Below are 13,423 nucleotides of genomic sequence, written 5' to 3'. Positions count from 1 at the left end.
TTTACTTCATACTGCTACTTAATGTAAGCTTAGACAAATAGCTCAACATCTTTAGGCTTCGGTTTCATCAGCTGTAAAATAAAAGCACTGCAATAAATTAACTCCAAAGGCGCTTTCAGTGTCCCAATTCTGTGAGGTTACATTATAAAGGACACAATGCTCCAATAGTTAAATAAAAAGGAAAAAAAAAAGGGTCCTGCACTGAACACAGGGAGAAACATGGGTTTTACTTAATCTCTGTTACTAATACTTCACAGTATATTGTTATCCATTACATTTATAACAGCAATACGGTTCTGAGATGCTTTATCGTAGTCCAAACTAAGTGAATAAATTCTGCCCCAAATTTTAAAATCCTGAACTGTTGCTCGTAAAATGTGAAATTTATAAGGATTTATAAATTCCCAATCCCTTAAGTATTTAAATATATAACAGACATTAACTAATACACGCATTGTATTTAGAGAGACAAAGACCAAAGAGAAAAATTCTCTACCAGATATGCCATTTATAGGAAAAATTAAAGAAAAAAAATTTTCTTTCTTATTTTCTCTTGATGTTTATTTTCAAGCTTAAAACTAAAGACGGAGTGCCTGGGTGGCTCAGTCGTTAAGCGTCTGCCTTTGGCTCAGGTCACGATCCCAGTGTCCTGGGATCGAGTCCCGTATTGGGCTCCCTGCTCAGCGGGAAGCCTGCTTCTCCATCTCCCAACTCCCCCTGCTTATGTTCCCTCTCTCGCTATGTCTCTGTCAAATAAATAAAATCTTAAAAAAAAACCTAAAAAATAAAAAAACAAAAACAAAACTAGAGATGTTTTCTTCCTGACTGTATATATTGTTGAGTTTTAAAAAAATTGATATTTTTAACAATAGGGAGAAGATGCTCTATGAAAAACAATGTATGATTTTTTTCTTTCTCTTCAAATAGTTTTAATACTATAGGAGGCATGGGGATAGAGGTTAAGTCTGTGGGTCTAAAGTGAGATACATGGGGATTTAAATTTTTTTTTTTTTTAAGATTTTATTTACTTGAGAGACACCGAGAGAGAGAAAGTACAAGAGCTGGGAGAGTCAGGGCGCCTCGGTGGCTCAGTTGGTTAAGCGACTGCCTTCGGCTCAGGTCATGATCCTGGAGTCCCGGAATCGAGTCCCACATCGGGCTCCCTGCTCAGCAGGGAGTCTGCTTCTCCCTCTGAGCCTCTTCCCTCTCGTGCTGTCTCTCATTCTCTCTCAAATAAATAAATAAAATCTTTAAAAAAAAAAAAGAGCAGGGAGAGTCAGAGGGAGAAGCAGACACCCCGCTGAGTGGGGGAGGCCAATGCGGGGCTCATGACCTGAGCAGAAGGCAGACACTTAACCACTGAGCCACCCAGGCGCTCCATGGGGGTTTAAATATTTAAAAAAATTCTACCTCATACTTAGCTGGGTGATCTTGAGTAAGTTATTTAACTTACTTCAACTTCAGTTCCTCATCTGTGAAATATGGGGACTCATACATAGTACCTATCTCATAGAATTAGGAGGATTAAATTAGGTAATACAGGTGAAGCATCGAGTACTGTAACTACTCAATGCAATGTATCTTTTATTATAATACAAACAATTTTTAAAAATAGGAACTATCCATGTACACTGTTCTGGTTTAAAAAGTGATGTAACAACATTTTAAGCAATTCATTATCACAATTTACAGATAACTATTCGCGCAAATTATAGTAAGGAATATTTGGGGCTTACAATGTTTGCTAATTTGTGTCAAAGGATAGTATTTTGAGATACACTCTTCTTAGCCAGAAGGTGGAGAAGAAATGAAGTATAGTTTATCAGTGTATTTCAGGACACTTAAGGGAAAAAAAAGTTTTCTTTTTGAATAGTGTGATAATCAGCTTTAATAATTTTTAAGGATACTGTCCCTATTTCTATCATTAAGAGAAATAAATACAGATGATAACTTTGCCATCTGTGATTTATCATCATTTTAAAAAATCATACAAAAATTTCAACTTTGAAACGTGAGAAAAAAATAGAAAAATAATTATACTGAATTTTGAAATAGTGGTCACCTTGATTCATTACTCATGTTTTCCTGTCCATGTTCTTTTTCACTGGTCAAAATACAGAATACAGATATTTGGTTATTCACAAATAAACATAGCATTAGGGCAATATTTAAAAGGCATTAGAAGAATGTGTAAATATCATTCCTTATTTAATATCTTCTTACTGTTTAAAATCCAAAATTATTTATACTACTGTCTAGATTTAGTTACTTTAAAAGTTATATAAATGACACACATACATTCTTATAGTAAAAGTTTCAAATATAGAATAGAGTAAAAGTTAAAATCCTCCATCTCCATTTCTTCTAGACCAGTCCTCTCTTCAAAGGTTAACTTTATCCATTAATAGATGTGTGACTCTTCCAGATCTTTTCTTATATATTTAAAATTTAAATGTATATATATGTATACATGTACACCCATATATACATATGTACACACACACACACTACACATAGGTTTGTTTTCATCAGTGTGATGAAACTATACATATTTTCTGCTTTCTTTACTTAACAGTATGTGTTGGAAGACTTTTCCATGTTAATGCATATTTCCTCACTCTTTATAGTTGCACAGTATTCCTGGATACACCATAATTTATTTACTCTTTAGTACTGAACAGTATTGAATAGATTGTTTCTATTTTTTGCTGTTACAATTACAAAATGACTATTCTTATACATATATTTGGGTACATGTACAACCATTTTTGTTGGATAGGAATAAAAAGGAGGTTTTATTCCCATCTACTCTTTCATACTGTGTGGTTTTGGTTTTATGATGTACATGTAGTTCAAATATATACAACTGCATTTAAAGAAGGAAGCGGGGGTGCTCCTGGGTGGCTCAGTTGGTTAAGCATCCAACTCTTGGTTTTGGCTCAGGTCATGATTACAGGGTTGTGAGATGGAGCCCCAAGTTGGGCTCTACTGCTCAGAGGGGAGTCTGCTTGAGATACTCTCTCTCCCTGCCCCTCTGCCTCTCCTCCTGCTAACAAATAATCTTAAAAAAATAAATAAAAGGAATGGAGTATGCACATTAAAATTTGGTACTGCCATCCTCTCCTCAAACACTGATCAATTTACATTGTATAAACATGTATAAACTATGAATGCTTCCTTTCTAGGTTTTACAAAAATGAAAAACTAAACATAAATCAGACATAAGGACTATTGTGGATCTATTAATAATCTCTCCGGTAATTAAACTGTGATAATCTGTTATCAATGCTCAGTGATTAAAGGTATAAAGTGACATATGTGGGTATGTGCACACATGTGTATAACTATGTATGTATGAGTTTGAATGTTAACAGTGGTGATAGAATTAAGAAAGAATTTTAAATGGTTATTTTGCTTACTTCTACAATGAACATATATTACTTGAATAATAAGAAGCGTTTTTTAAAAAATGAGTTGGTCATCAGCAGGACAACTCATTGCAGGCTTGACCCAAAAGGGGTCAGGGTGGATCTTCTGCAGGTGGATCTCTAAGAGCTGTGCTACTGTGAGTGTGGCTCACAGACCTATGCCAGTCTGAATTGGCATGTTACCAGATGAAATAAAGAAACTGAGAGTAGTCAGAAAGTCTTGCAGCAATTTGACACTGCTGTGGTACACAAACACACCATCAGTGGGATTCTAGTTTGTATGGTACATCTCTGTTATTTGCTTTCCTTTCTCTAGTAAGTCACTTTTACGTTATTAAAGTAATGGCCCACATATTGGAAACAAATTTTTAAAAGCTTCCTCACCACTGAAAATTGCTCTAAAGTTTAGTCTTAGGATCAGGCCCAGGAGTTACATTCAGCTGATTTTGTGCTTAACACTCTAGAAACTGGCATCTGTAACAACAATAGATGATACCCTTGTACATATACCAGACACCAATTGTGAGGATCTTAATCTTGCTTGAGTTCTTACTCTGACTTCAGTCTCCTTGTTTGGATGGGGTTTAGTAGGGTGGGTGTTGTTAATGAGAGGCAGACTTTAACATTTCATTAATATCATACAGCAATTAAAAACTGTTTTGAATACTTATTGAAGAGAAGGCTAAACATTTTCCATATTATATTAATTTATTATTGTTTTGAGCACAAAGCTGAATGAAATGGAGGGAGCCATTCACATACCTGAAGAACTTTGTAGGCAGATAGAAGAGCAAAAGTGAAGACACAGAAATAGGAGCCTGGAACAGGAAGAAGGCCAGTGTGACTATAGCCAAAGAGAAGAGGTAGGAGATCAAAGTAGAGAGGTAGTGGTACCACAGATCCCACAGGACCTTCCATTTGAAAAGTGAGAACTTTAAGTGTGATGGGTAGCTATTGGATGGTTATACCAGAGCAATAACATGACCTCACTTGTGTTTCTTTAAGTATCATTCTGAAGGGGGGCAAAAGGAAACAAAAAAACTAAGCTTGCTCTGGCTCATCCATGAATAATTATGCAGTCATACTATGTATATATTAGTATTAACTCTACCAATATGTGTTACAATAGTAATACCCTGTAATTACATACTCTATGATAATATCACCCGTGATGATATCAATTTGGATGTAACATGATTGCTGACTAGCTTCTGTCTCCAAAGTAGACTGACCCTGGATATTTAGTTACTTTGGATTAAATCAATGTTATATTGTATGCAATTAAATTTCTGAATCCAACTTAGTATTATGGCAGGATTTCTCTGTTGTTTTAATTAGGAAGACGAGGGGAGAGGATGAGTGTGTGTAAGTATATATGTGTGTTGTGGCACTTTGGTGTAAGAGGTTTGTATTATAGAAAATTATCAGATAATAACTACATCTAAAACAAATCAAGAATAGAATAATATGTTATTTAAAATATGGAGAAAATACTTGATGTTTAAAGAAAAAGATATTTCTGTGTAGCCAGAAAACTGGCTGGCTCAGTTGGTAGAGCATGCAATGTTTAATCTCAGGATTATGAGTTCGAGCCCTACATGGATTGCGGAGCCTACTTGAAATTAAAACTAAGATTGAAATTAAAACTAAGATAACATAAAATAAAATATGGAGTTAAAAACCTAAAGAACTACATGTGCAATAAAGAAGATAAAACAGAACGGTGGGATAAAGAACGATCAGGGCTATGTTAGCACAAGTAGTCAGCAAAGGCCTCTCTACTGAGGAGACGTTGATTTTCATGATGCAAAGCAGCAACTACAGGAAAATTGTAGACGAGAGTTCTAGGCACAGGGAATAGAAGATAAAAACACTCTGAGATAAGGAGGTTTGTGTGTTCAAGTGGCTGAAAGAAGGAAAGCAGTGTTGTTGGAGCTTAGAGAAGAGGCAGAAGTATGGGGAAAAGGTCAAAGAGGTAGGCAGGCACTGTACTATAATTATATGGGAAATGACTACAAACTTCTGGTTTGGATGGTGCACCACAGCTGGCTTGTATTAGCTGAGTGGAACCAAAATTTAAATTTTCAAGAATTTTATAAGCTAGTTTTTAAACACAGTGATTACTAAAAAATATTTAAGCTTACAAATAAATAAAATAAAGGTAATAAACACTAAAAATTTATCACCTACTATTTATCATACTATTATAGGGGATCATAATGTACCACCTTAAAATATGCCAGTTTGGCATAAGGATTATTTTGAGCTAAAGGCAATCTAGAAAACAAATGCATGAAAAGCTCTCTACCCTCCCCATCTGCCTAAAAGTGAGACACAAATTCCCCTTTGTTGTCTCTCTCCTTTACTGTACCAACAGGAGGGCACATTTCTTCCCAATACTGGAGGTCACTTTGGTATCTTGAAATTCCCCAAGGCCAGGGTATTTTCATCTCAAAAATTGACAAACAGTACAAATCAGGTCTTGATTTACTGTTTTGCTGGTTGTCTAGACTGAAGAAAGTGATGGTGAAAATATTAACGGACACTACATTTATACACATGCCGTGTATATTACCATTACATTACGGGAAGCACAAAATCCTGACACAGTATCTTTCAGTATTCAACATTAACCTGATTCAGAAACAAGTCACTCACATCACTGAGGAATGATGATATTCTGCATATTTCAAGAAAGAGTATGTGCTCAGTTGTGTCAAATGCACAAGGAAGGTCAAGTAAATTGAGAATAAAGAACTAGATTTGGCCAGATAAACTCACTGGTAACCTTATTAAGTACTGTTTACAGCAGAGTAGCAAGGAAGAAAGCCTGGCATGGGTTAAGAAGAAGGCAAAGTCGAGACAGTAAGTACAATAACACCTGCTTAGAAGCAGAGTTACAGAGCAACAGCTGGTGGGCAAGAACGGACTCCAGGGGTGTTTTTTTAAATATGAGAAACATTAAAGCATATTAAGATGTTGTTAGGTATGATCCCATAGTGAGGGAGAAAATAAAGGTGCCAGAGAGGCATTAATTGAAGGGTGGAAGTCTTTTGAGTAGGTTTAAGAGAACACAGTCCAGAGAAGAGAGCGGGTAGGGACAGTTGGTGGCATAAATGAGCAGGGACACCAGTTTCACAGGGTTATTATGAGGCTCTAAATTAACCAACGTGAAAACACTGCTTCATTTGTAAGATCCTAAAAAGTACCATTGAACCACTGCTCAAGTAATGAAGGAATTTACTACATCCAGGTTCCACTTGCAGATTCAGAAATGGAAGATTTTTTTTTATCTATCTCAAACCAATAATTTTTATTTTAATAGATTACGGCTCCGCTGATCTTTTATCTTCATAAGAAAAAGCCCCCAAGATAAGTCTTTGAATTCTCAGTACCACTTACTTTAAAAGCTGGGAAAGAGTGGGCTAGTCTGTGTCCAGAAGGGAAAAGGGGATGCATGTTGGGGGGCAGTCTAAAGAGTGAACCAAGGACTCAGAAAAGATGGCGGAGGAGTAGGGGACCCTATTCCAACTGGTCCCCTGAATTGAGCTGGATATCTACAAGACCACTCTGAACACCCACGAAATCAGCCTGAGATGTAAGAAGATTGATCTGGATCTCTACAAACAGAATATCACAGGTGGTTGGTTTCGAGGTATGAAGCAGGCAGCCGTGATTGCGCAGGCACATATTGGAAGATAAACAGAAGGGGGAGCCAGCCATTGGGATCCTACACTGCTGGTGAGCAAAAGCCTCCTGCGCTGGGGATGGGGCACAGACTCGCAGACCGATAGCAGTGGGGAAAGGACTTTAGGGAAGCCCCCCGGGGCCGGAAACCCGGAGTGGCAGGGCCATGCATGTGAACTGGGGACGGCTGGGGGTTTTAGAAGCACAAAGGGCAGAGACGTGCCTCAACGTGGAGCCGAGGACTGGGAACGCTGCTGAGGGGTGCACAACCCAGGACACTGCAGTTTATAGCAGCACAGATAGAAATGCAGATACTGTGGCCTGGAGAACTCACTGAAGAACAGACTGTGATCTCTGTTCTGAGGCAGAGGGTTGGAAATGGTCTCTTGTGCTCTGACTCTCGGAAGAGACGTGGAAAACCACAAGGTAAAGCTGCCAGAGAACAAAAGCCCAAAAGAAAACAGTTTTCACTGAGCCCATCCCCCCCACCCCGAGGCTGACAACCCTAAGGTCCCTACAAAACAGGTGCATCTTGCTTGGGTAGTGCTCAACAATTTGGACTCTATACATTCCTTCAACCACCCCTCAACAGAATGACTAGGAGGAGGAACCCCCAAAATAGGAAAGAATCAGAGACTGTGACTTCTGCCACAGATTCACAGATGGATACAGATATAATCAAGATGTAGGAAATGGACTTCACGGTAACAGTTATGAAGATGATGGCTACAATGGAGAAATCGATTAATGGCAACATAGAGTCTCTAAGGGCAGAAATGAAAGCTAAACTGGCAGAACTTAAAAATGCTATCAATGAGATCCAATCTAATCTAGGTACTCTAACAGCTAGGGTAAGTGAGGCAGAAGAACGAATTAGTGATCTAGAAACAAATCGATAGAAAAGAAGGAAAAAGAGGAGGCCTGGGAAAAACAGCTAAAAATCCATGGAAACAGAATTAGAGAAATAAGTGACTCCATGAAACGTTCCAATGTCAGAATTATTGGGATCCCTGAGGGGGTGGAGAGAGAGAGAGGACGAGAAGATATATCTGAGCAAATTGTAGCTGAGGACTTCCCTAATCTGGGGAATGAAACAAACATTCGTGTCCTAGAGGCAGAGAGGACCCCTCCCAAGACCAAGGAAAACAGGCCAACACCCAGCACGTATTAGTAAAACTCACAAATCTTAGAACCAAGGAAACCATCTTAAGGGCAGTTAGGGGGAAGAGATTCCTTACAAACGGAGGGAGGAACATCAGAATAATGTCAGACCTATCCACAGAGACCTGGCAAGCCAGAAAGGGCTGGCAAGACATATTGAGGGTACCAAACGAGAAGAACATGCAGCCAAGAATACTTTATCCAAGAATACTTTATCCAGCAAGGCTGTCATTTAGAATGGATGGAGAGATGCAGAGCTTCCAGGACCGGCAGAAACTGAAAGAATATGTGACCACTAAGCTGGGCCTGCAAGATATATTAAGGGGAGGGGTTCTACAAAAGGAGAAAGACCCCAAGAGTGATATAGAACAGAAATTTACAGAGACAATCTATAGAAACAAGGACTTCTCAGGCAACATGATGACAATAAATTCATATCTTTCAATAATCACTCTCAATGTGAACAGCCTAAATGCTCCCATAAAATGGCACAGGGTTGCAGATTGAATAAAAAGACAGGACCCATCCATATGCTGTCTACAAGAGACTCATTTTGAACCTAAAGATACATCTAGACTGAAAATGAAGGGATGGAGATCCATCTTCCATGCCAATGGACCTCAAAAGAAAGTTGGGATAGCAATTCTTATATCAGACAAATAAGATTTTAAGCTAAAGACTGTAGTTAGAGACACAGAAGGACACTATATCATTCTTAAAGGGTCTATCCAACCAGAGGATCTACAATTGTAAATATCTATGCCCCCAACAGGGGAGCATCCAAATACATAAGCCAGCTGTTAACCAAAATAGTCATGTTAATGATAATACATTAATTGTAGGAGACCTCAATGCTCCACTCTCAGCAATAGACAGATCATCTAAGCAGAAAATCAACAAAGAAACAAGAGCTTTGAATGACACACTGGACCAGATGGACCTCACAGATATATACAGAACACTCCACCCTAAAACAACAGAATACTCATTCTTCTCGAGCTCACATGGAACTTTCTCCAGAATAGACCACATAATTCGTCACAAATCAGATCTCAACCGATACCAAAAGACTGAGATTCTCAGACCATAATGCTTTAAAACTGGAACTCAATCACAAGAAAAAATTTGGAAGAAATTCAAACACTTGGAAGCTAAAGACCACTCTGCTCAAGAATGTTTGGGGCAATCAGGAAATCCAAGAACTTAAACAATTCATGGAAACCAATGAGAACGAAAACACATCGGTCCAAAACCTATGCAAGGTCCTAAGGGGGAAATACATAGCCATCCAAGCCTCACTGAAAAAGAATAGAAAAATCCCGCATTCACCAACTAACTTTACACCTTAAAGAACTGGAGAAAAAGCAACAAACAATGCCTAAGCCATGCATTAGAAGAGAAATAATTAGGATCAGAACAGAGATCAATGAATTAGAAACCAGAAACACAGTAGATCAGATCAACGGAACTAGAAGCTGGTTCTTTGAAAGAATTAGTAAGATCAAAAAACCACTGGCCAGAGTTATACAAAAGAAAAGAGAAAGGACCCAAATTAATAAAAATATGAATGAAAGGGGAGAGATCATAACTAACACCAAGGAAATAGAAACAATTATTGGAAATTATTATCAACAACTATATGCCAATAAATTGAGCAACTGGAAGAAATAGATGCCTTCCTGGAAACCTATAAACTCCCAAGACTGAAACAGGAAGAAATCGACAACCTGAATAGGCCAATAACCAGTAACGAGATTGAAGCAGTGATCAAAAACCTCCCAGAAAACAAGAGTCCAGGGCCTGATGGATTCCCTGGGGAATTCTACCAAACATTCAAAGAAGAAATAACACCTATTCTCCTGAAGCTGTTTCAAAAAATAGAAACAGAAGGAAAGCTTCCAGACTCATTCTATGAGCCCAGCATTACCTTAATCCCCAAACCAGGCAAAGACCCCATCAAAAAGGAGAATTTCAGACCAATAGCCCTGATGTATATGGATTCCAAAATCCTCAACAAAATCCTAATAGGATCCAACAATACATTAAAAGGATCATCCACCACGACCAAGTGGGATTTATCCCCTGGATGTGAGGGTGGTTCAACATTCACAAATCAATCAATGTGATAGAACACATTAATAAGAGGAGAAAGAAGAACCATATGGGCCTCTCAATTGATGCAGAAAAAGCATTTGACAAAATACAGCATCCTTTCCTGATTAAAGCTCTTCAGAGTATAGGGATAGAGGGAACATGTCCTCAAGTTCATAAAATACATCTATGAAAAACCCAAAGCAAATATCATTCTCAATAGGGAAAAGCTGAGAGCCTTTCCCTTAAGATCAGGAACACGTCAAGGATGCCCACTCTCACCACTATTGTTCAACATAGTTACTAGAAGTCCTGGCAACAGCAATCAGACAACAAAAAGAAATAAAAGGTATTCAAATTGGCAAAGAAGAAGTCAAACTCTCTCTCTTTGCAGATGATAAATGTGGAAAACCCAAGAGACTCCACCCCCAAATTACTAGAACTCATACAGCAATTCAGTAATGTGGCAGGATACAAAATCAATGCACAGAAATCAGTTGCTTTCTTATACACTAACAACGCAACTGTAGAACGAGAAATTAGAGAAATGATTCCATTTACAATAGCACCAAAAACCATAAGATACCTCAGAATAAACCTAACCAAAGAGGTAAAGTATCTATACTCTAGGGACTACAGAACACTCATGAAAGAAATTGAAGAAGACACAAAAAGATGGAAAAACATTCCATGCTCATGGATGGGAAGAATAAACATTGTTAAAATGTCTATGCTGCCCAGAGCAATCTATACCTTCAATGCCATCCCGATCAAAATTCCAATGACATTTTTCAAAGTGCTGGAACAAACAATCCTAAAATTTGTATGGAATCAGAAAAGACCCTGAATCGCCAAGGAAATGTCGAAAAAGAAAAACAAAGCTGGGGGCATCACGTTGCCCTATTTCAAGCTATATTACAAAGCAGTGATCACCGAGACTGCATGGTACTGGCACAAAAACAGACATATAGACCAATGGAACAGAATAGAGAGCCCAGATATGGAACCTCAACTCTATGGTCAAATAATCTTCAACAAAGTGGGAAAAAATATGCAACGGAAAAAAGACAGTCTCTTCAATAAATGGTGCTGGGAAAATTGGACAGCTATATACAGAAGAATGAAACGCGACCATTCTCTAACACCCTACACAAAGATAAAATCAAAATGGATGAAAGACCTCAATGTGAGACAGGAATTCATCAAAATCCTAGAGGAGAACATAGACAGTAACCCTTCGACACTGGCCACAGCAAGTTCTTTCAAGATACATCTCCAAAGGCAAGGGAAACAAAAGCAAAAATGAACTTTTGGGACTTCATCAAGATAAAAAGCTTCTGCACAGCAAAGGAAACAGACAACAAAACAAAGAGGCAACCCACAGAATGGGAGAAGATATTTGCAAATGACACTGCAGATAAAGGGCTGATATTCAAGATCTATAAAGAACTTCTCAAACTCAACACCCAAAAAAACAAATAATCAAGTCACAAAACAGGCAGAAGACAGGGAAATTCAAATCAAAAACCACACTGAGATACCACCTTACACCAGTTAGAATGGCAAAAATTGGCAAGGCAAGAAACAAATGTTGGAGAGGTTGTGGAGAAAGGGGAACCCTCTTACACTGTTGGTGGGAGTGCAAGTTGGTACAGCCACTTCGGAAAACAGTGTGGAGGTGCCTCAAAAATTTGAAAATACAACTACCCTCTGACCCAGCGATTGCACTCCTGAGTATTTACCCCAAAGACACAGATGTAGTGAAAAGAAGGGCCATATGCACCCCAGTGTTCATAGCAGCAGTGTCTGCAATAGCCAAACTGTGGAGAGAGCCGAGATGCCCTTCAACAGATGAATGGATAAAGAAGACGTGGTCCATATACACAATGGAATATGACTCAGCCGTCAGAAAGGATGAATACCCAACTTCTACATCAACATGGATGGGACTGGAGGAGATGATGCTAAGTGAAATAAACTCAAGCAGAGAAAGTCAATTATCATATGGTTTCACTTCTTTGTGGAACATAAGGAACAGCAAGGAGGACATTAGGAGAAGGAAGGGAAACATGAAGGGGGGGGAATCGGAGGGGGAGACGAACCATGAGAGAGGATGGACTCTGAGAAACAAACTGAGGGTTCTAGAGGGGAGGGGGTGGGGGATGGGTTAGCCTGGTGATGGGTGTTAAGGAGGGCACGTTCTGCGTGGAGCACTGGGTGTCATGCACAAACAATGGATTGTGGAACACTACATCAAAAACTAATGTACTGTGTATGGTGACTAACATAACAAAATAAAATTAAAAAAATAAAAATAAAAGCTGGGAAAGAGTATTAAAGCTAATTTGCTGGGATCGGAACCTACACTTCCTCCTTTCTTTTAGTAAATACATCAGTGTGTTTTGTGACGTTTTTTATCAGTTTTGTGATTTCGCTCTTCCTTTTTTCCTTGTAGTCCTTTATACCAGGGCTGAGGAGGGCAGACCACACTAACATACTGCTTAGGAACGCTTTTCCCTTTTCCAGCTCCAAATAACGCAATGAAAGGACAGAAAACCGTGTCATGAGTCGAACCCAGAAAAAAAAAAAAAGGTGAGGTGGGTTAAAAAGTTATTTCGCCCTCGGCCTCAAGGGGGAGAAACCAAGTCTCTGCGGAGGTGCGCGGAGCGGGGACCGGGATGTGGCAGGACCAACAGGGAGCGCGTCCAGCCACAGCGGCGGCTGGGAGGGGTGCCAGTCGTGGGCAGTGCCGGAAGCCAGGAGCGGGAGGCCGCTGCGGGGAGGGCTTCCGGGACACCAGACGTTTCTAAGGGGTGGGCTGGGGAGCGGAACTCAAGGGCAGGGGGCCTTCAGGGCGCTGGAGAAGGACAGGCTCAGACCAGGCGCCACAAAGGCGAGCGGAACTGCTGTGGTACTGGCAGAGAGGGAGGGGACACTGTGCCCTTCACCTGTCAATCGCGGCGGGCCCGGGCTCGGCTGGACTCTTCGGTTACACGGCAGACGGAAAGGACGCGACTCCACTTCCGTTCTGACCCGCCTCGAGGCCCCGCCCCTAG

General features: G+C 39.5%; 1 protein-coding gene across 1 annotated transcript in view; it reads right to left on the bottom strand.

Annotated features, from left to right (window-relative positions):
* CUNH11orf65 (chromosome unknown C11orf65 homolog) overlaps positions 1-13,383 on the bottom strand; it is a 69,752-nt gene extending 56,369 nt beyond the window's left edge. The window contains exon 1 of the mRNA XM_028105740.1: positions 13,316-13,383. The gene's annotated coding sequence lies outside the window, so the exon portion shown is untranslated. The remainder of the gene's footprint in view (positions 1-13,315) is intronic.
* Positions 13,384-13,423: the final 40 nt, after the last annotated feature.

The sequence above is a fragment of the Eumetopias jubatus genome, unplaced genomic scaffold, assembly GCF_037043125.1.
Source record: "Eumetopias jubatus isolate StellerSeaLion01/CBP00866 unplaced genomic scaffold, mEumJub1_p1.0 scaffold_13, whole genome shotgun sequence".
Lineage (NCBI taxonomy): Eukaryota > Metazoa > Chordata > Mammalia > Carnivora > Otariidae > Eumetopias > Eumetopias jubatus.
Note: the sequence above shows the minus strand (reverse complement) of the source record. Positions and strands in the feature narration are given on the sequence as shown.